General features: G+C 35.9%; 1 pseudogene; it reads right to left on the bottom strand.

Annotated features, from left to right (window-relative positions):
- Positions 1-3,807, bottom strand: part of LOC122806099 — a 4,704-nt pseudogene extending 897 nt beyond the window's left edge.
- Between the last annotated feature and the right edge of the window lie 1,788 nt (positions 3,808-5,595).

The raw sequence follows: 5,595 nt of genomic DNA, 5'->3' as shown, positions 1-5,595 counted from the left end.
GGTCACTAGCTCAGCTAATCTACTAGCTCAGCTAATCTTGGGTCTAACTGCTGTCATCTGCCAATGCTACTTGTCTTATACCCTTAATGGGAGACAGTATCATTACTAACACAGTACCCCTGGGGAACGTCATCTGTTTATTAATCATTCACTCTCTGCTTCTTGTACTCTCTTGTATTCATCAGCATAACTTCCATGCATCATGTATGCTAAAATATATGCAAATTAAATTTTAAGAAGGCATTGCTTTGAACAGCATCAAGAACAAAATTTCACAGTAACAAAATATCCCAGTGTCAGACACAGAAATAAAACAAAGGCTATATTTGTACTAGCAAAAAAAGATAAATGTTGCCATGAATCATATGAGCAATAATTCACTAACAATCTATTTAAAGGCTTGTGATGTAATACATTTATTGAATGCACTGCATCTTTAATTCTGTGCTTTGGATATTCACTGAAAAAGGATGGATGCTCTGTAGTCCTATCTCGCCTTCATTCTTACACTTGGGTTTGGAGCCGAACATCGGCTCTGACTCTGCAATTCTGTAGCTCAAAATCTTCTGGTTGGCTCATGGCTATGAGGTATCCCATAATGCACTGCTAATGTATCCCAGATCTCGTTTGCCGCTCGTTGAGCTCAGACGTGCTTCTTCTTGGCCGTGGCTAAGGGAACATTTTTTCTACTCGTTTTTCTAGTTATTGCTTCCTAAAGTAACTGTATTCACTGATTTAGTGATCTTTCATAACCTGTGTCTGTTTTAGCAACAAAGACCAGTGCAAGATAAACCACAGCAAAAACAATTTATTTTAGCGCTTTCGTCAGCCTTAAGCCATTGACATCATCAGAAACACACATTGTATCAATTAACATACTTAAATATTCATACCCCCCATCACTTGATCATCCAAAAACCATCCCCTTGTCATCATTTAAAATTATGAAACTTCATTTAATTTAATCAAATAGTGCTTCAAATGCAATACTAGATTGTAAATTGGTCAACATTGATCTAACACTGTTACCTGAAAGGCATAAATAATGTTGTACAAACCATTAAATAAATAAAGATATAAACAATACAATATAACAATTAATGAATATATAAATATACAAATATAAATAAATACTTGTATAAGTACCTTGTGAACTTGGTTGAAAGAAATAAATATTGTTCATAAGACACTAAAAATACCTATAACATTTTTATTGGTGGAGCATTTACATATGAAAGTCTGATCTTAGTTTTAACAAATTAGAAATGAATACAGTCTCATTCAGACCCGGGGGACCTGTTGCATTGCACCTGAGCTGCCATATTAACTCTCTATACTCCAGGTATGTTTCTTTTGGACCCCCCCCCCTTTTTTTCCTTGTCCACTATTTGCTCCAAGCCTGCGAATCTAAAAGAATGACTACTCCATTCAAAAATGTGCTTGGCCAATGCATTCCTTAAATGAACTCTATGTATATCATAAGTGTGTTGATATATACGCTTATTTAGAGAATTTTTTGTTTTTCCAATATAAAACTGTCTACAGTGTTGACAAATTGCGATGTAAACTAAAATTTACTGAGACAATTAAGCTTTTGTTTCAATTTAACGTCCCCATACCCCATAATATGAACACTATCTGTTTCCAAAATATAACAACATTGTGCACATTGCCCACATTTTTTCATTCACCCTACCCTCTCTCCGAAAATACTTCTTTCAATTATATTTTAAATGTTGGAGTTCCTTTTATAAATAACCAATGTTTTTCACCCACCTTCTCCCTGTGTTCAGAATCACAAGTCAAAATGCTCCAATTGTTGGTGATAACTTCCTTTATGTCATAAAAAACTGGGCTAAATGTTAAGGTCATAGCCCGGTTAAACCTTTTTACTGTATTGTCACTCATATGACTAATATTCATTCTCACAGTGTCTACACCAGTAGCATTAAAACGCACACCTAACAATGGGAAAAAATATCTCTGAAATCTTTTTGTTTTCACTTCCTGTAATATGGGGTCAATAAATGCATCGGGATACCCCCTTCTTAATAACATATCCCTCACTTTCTCAGTTTCTTCGATAAATGTTTCTATATCGCTCACCATCCTAGCCAACCGCACCCCCTGCCCTTTCACCAAAAACCTTTTTTGGTGTAGGGGTTGACAACTATCAAAGTGAAGGGGGGTGTTGGAGTAGGTCAGCTTTCTATAGACACTTGAAATAAAACACTTATTACTATTGTCTTTCTTTATCTCTATATCCAAAAAATGAATTCTGTCCATTGAAGTCTCCATAGTAAAAGATAAAAAGTTGTAATATCATTTAAGTAATCGAAGAAACTGTCCAGAAATTCTTGTGAACCTTCCCAGAAAGTGAGTATATCGTCCAAGAATCGACCATAAAATTTACAATACTTGAACAACTCGTTATTGAACACATAATTAATTTCCCATTGTGTTAAAACTATATTTGCAAAAAGGGGGCGCACGCCGCTCCCATTGCAACTCCTACCTTTTGTTTAAAAAATTTATTATCAAACACTATAAAGTTGTTATTAAGAATTAAATCAATTAGTGTTCTAAACATTAAAATCCTTACGTGACTCAAAGAAGTGTTAGAACATAGGAAGTCATAAAACCACAATGTGCCAGTGTCGTGGGGGATGACTGTAAACAAATCTTTGATATCGATAGTGGCAAAAATTAAATTGTCACTGTATAAATTCCCATTGATTTTACTTAAGCAGTCCCATGAATCCTTAAGCACATGCTGTTGTTTTTCCAAAACCTTTTAAAGATGAAAATCCACAAATGTTGCAAAATTATAAGTCTTAAATGCCTTTGCATCTACAATGGGTCGCAGAGGGAGGTCCACTATGTTTTTGTGGATTTTGGGGATTCCGAATATTGTCGGTGTCCTGGGTGCACTTTGCTGGAGAAAATTATACTCACTATTTGTGATTTGCCCATCTATCAATAAGTCATTCAAGGTGATGTCAATATACCTATAGGCAAAGTTAATTTCATTAACAGATGTTTCTTCATAGCTATCGCAATACAAATGCAACAACATTTTTTCTACATAAGAACGTTGATCCATAATCACAATTCCCCCTCCCTTGTCAGGTTTTATAACCCTAATAGTTTGATTATTCACAATCTGCTTAAGTAATAGATTTTCATCATCTGTTAAATTAGGTATATAATCATGTTTCTTACGTTTCACTAATTTTCTAATCTAACTACAACACAGATTTTCAAATATATGTACTATAGAGTGCAAGGGAGGATTAAAAGTGCTAGATTTCTTACATTGTATTTCATCAACATTCACCTGTTCATTCTCAAAATAAAATTTAAAATTCAACTTCCTGACAAAAGTTTTAAGCTCTAATAACATTGTCTTAATCACCGGAACTTTAGTAGGAACAAAATTTAAGCCTTTTTGAAACAAATCTGCCCATTCAATGTTTACATGCACTTCACTAAGGTTGAAAATCTTAAAGTCTCCGTATGTGTTGGTAATAATTTGTGAAGACATTTGCGTATTGACATCATTTACCATCTGTTGAATGCTCCCCTCCCCCGTCCTCTGTAATGGTAACCCCTGTTGGTATAAGAATTCCTGAAGTTCCCATTGTTCTCCATTTCCCTGTTGTAATTGGTCTGCCTCATTCGATTCTGTAGGCGTTCTGACCTTCTCAAGGGTACTTCTAAAGGGACTGCTGATTCATCATTAACTTCATTTCCCCCGCCACCAACATTCACACCATCATTGTTAATATCACCCCTGTTAACATCCATGTATTGTAATCTATTGTTGGTATTGGTCAAGGGATATGCTTTTCCAGATTCATATTCACTCTCTCAAGTTTCTTACTCTTTTTATTAACCAATTCGTCAATCGTTTTGTCGATATTCACAAAAATTGCCCTATATTTGTCTACCTTAAATGAAAAACATAAATCACTTTTTAACCTAGCATCATATTTGTCAATAATGTTTTTTAAATTATTCATTTTTCTATCATTATCTTTCATTAGCAATTCCAATAGTTCACAGCCATGCCTGTTAAACATTGCTATCAAGTCTTTATGAAAGTCTGAACCTTGCACTGTACCTGTGGGATATCTCCAAGTCCTCAGTCCCTTTGGTACATGCTCTCTGGACAGGCATTCTCTAAGATAATTGTTCTCGACTTGCAACTTCTTAAATTTAAGTAATTCCTTCTCAAAATATGCAAGTTGTTCGTCAACAGTCCCAATGCTGTTACTGGGAGTAGTGTTCCTAAACTCACGCTGAACGCCTTCATTCATCCATTCTGTCAAAGAAAAGGGTGCCATCTCCGTTCCTGCTTGAGGCAAGTTAGTAGGCCGCCCCCCTGTTCCCTGTCGACCATTGGCAAAACACGTAGAGGGTGTTGAGTCAGGAAGAGGACTTCCTTGTCCTGGGGGTATTGTAGAATCCTGCGTTTCCTTAATTCTACTCAAGTTAGTATTATGAGAGCCAAAAGTGGTAGGTAGGGCACTAAGATTCCTGCCCAAGTCCGTAATTTGTTCTGACAGCACCTGTATACGTGCTGCAAGGTTCCCTATTGACAAATTAAGTTCACTTAGGGAACCAGCTGTAGCATTATCCATACCGGTGCCTGTCTCCAAAACGAAACAAACCAAGAAAAAAGACAAAATCCACGACTAATCACTGTAAATGCAACAAAGACCAGTGCAAGATAAACCACAGCAAAAATGATTTATTTTACTGCTTTTGTTGGCCTTAAGTCATTGACATCATCAGAAACACACATTGTACCAATTAACATACTTAAATACTCATACCTCCATCACATGATCATCCAAACCCCCCCCTGTCATTATTTAAAATTATGAAACTTCATTTAATTTAATCAAATAGTGCTTCAAATGCAATACTAGATTGTAAATTGGTCAACACTGATCTAACACTGTTACCTGAAAGGCATAAATAATGTTGTACAAGTCATTAAATAAATAAATAGATATAAACATGTGAGTATTTAAGTATGTTAATTGGTACAATGTGTATTTCTGATGATGTCAATGGCTTAAGGCCGACAAAAGCACTAAAATAAATCATTTTTGCTGTGGTTTATCTTGCACTGGTCTTTGTTGCATTTACAGTGATTAGTCGTGGATTTTGTCTTTTTTCTTGGTTTGTGTCTGTTTTAGACAATTTTTTAACATTGTTTGCTCTGTTTGTGCTGTTTTGTGCTTTTGCTGATTGGCCGTCCTTCCGTTGGCCTTTTGTTTGTATCCCTGCATCGCTTTTGTCTCTCCTTTGCTGTGCGGATTGCTTAATCATTGTTTCTCTCTCTTTTCACCAAGGGCTAGGCCCATTTAAGTTAGAGGACCTAGTCCTCGGTCTGTTATTTCCTTCTTCTCTTAGGGTTAGGCCTTTTTAAGTTTGAGGACCTAGACCTCTGTCTGTCTTTGTTGTTACCACAGGACTAACTGTTTAGTTAGAGGTAGTCCTTGTTTGCTCTTTACTTGGTTTCTGACATTGGTGTTTAATCAGTGTACAAATATGTCTAAGGATACTAAGGACCACAAGCCTTCG

This window comes from Protopterus annectens, chromosome 7.part0 (genome assembly GCF_019279795.1).
Source record: "Protopterus annectens isolate FY-2018-M chromosome 7.part0, PAN1.0, whole genome shotgun sequence".
NCBI classification, from domain to species: Eukaryota; Metazoa; Chordata; order Ceratodontiformes; family Protopteridae; genus Protopterus; species Protopterus annectens.
Note: the sequence above shows the minus strand (reverse complement) of the source record. Positions and strands in the feature narration are given on the sequence as shown.